At 44.0% G+C, this 441-nt stretch overlaps 1 protein-coding gene across 1 annotated transcript in view; it reads right to left on the bottom strand.

The window, feature by feature from the left end:
• LOC119592905 overlaps positions 1-441 on the bottom strand; it is a 6,000-nt gene that overhangs the window by 1,909 nt on the left and 3,650 nt on the right. The window lies entirely within an intron of this gene.

Here is a 441-nt window from a genome sequence, read left to right as displayed (position 1 = left end):
TACATTATCTGTGTAATCATGCAGCATGCAGTCAATTACCATTTCTTCCTTCCCTTCTGAAAAGTTTCCAGCGGTACAAACTGAGCCAATACCTTCTCCGTATCTGCAGGGTCTCCTAACTAGGAAAGGGGCCAGAGTTCAGTTAGGCATATTACGACCGCGATAAGCACAGGAGAAAGCTACGCTGATTAAAGAAGGGAGTCTGTAAGTTTTCTTAATTTAGAGAAACGTGAAGTGTAGGGAAGGAGTGGCAGCACGAGCCGAAAGACGGGGAGAAAATGCATTACTTGAAGGGGAGAGAAGAGATTTATAAGGCAAGTAATTGCGGCTGCACGAGGTGGCAGCCTCTTTTGCAAGGCTGTGAAAGTGCAAAGTAGTAGGTTTTTTCTTTATTACTGTGGTTATTCTGGGTAAAGATTTCCTTACTAGTGGAAGTTCCTC

The sequence above is a fragment of the Penaeus monodon genome, chromosome 31 (genome assembly GCF_015228065.2).
Source record: "Penaeus monodon isolate SGIC_2016 chromosome 31, NSTDA_Pmon_1, whole genome shotgun sequence".
Lineage (NCBI taxonomy): Eukaryota > Metazoa > Arthropoda > Malacostraca > Decapoda > Penaeidae > Penaeus > Penaeus monodon.
This window is presented reverse-complemented; position numbering and strand designations above follow the sequence as displayed.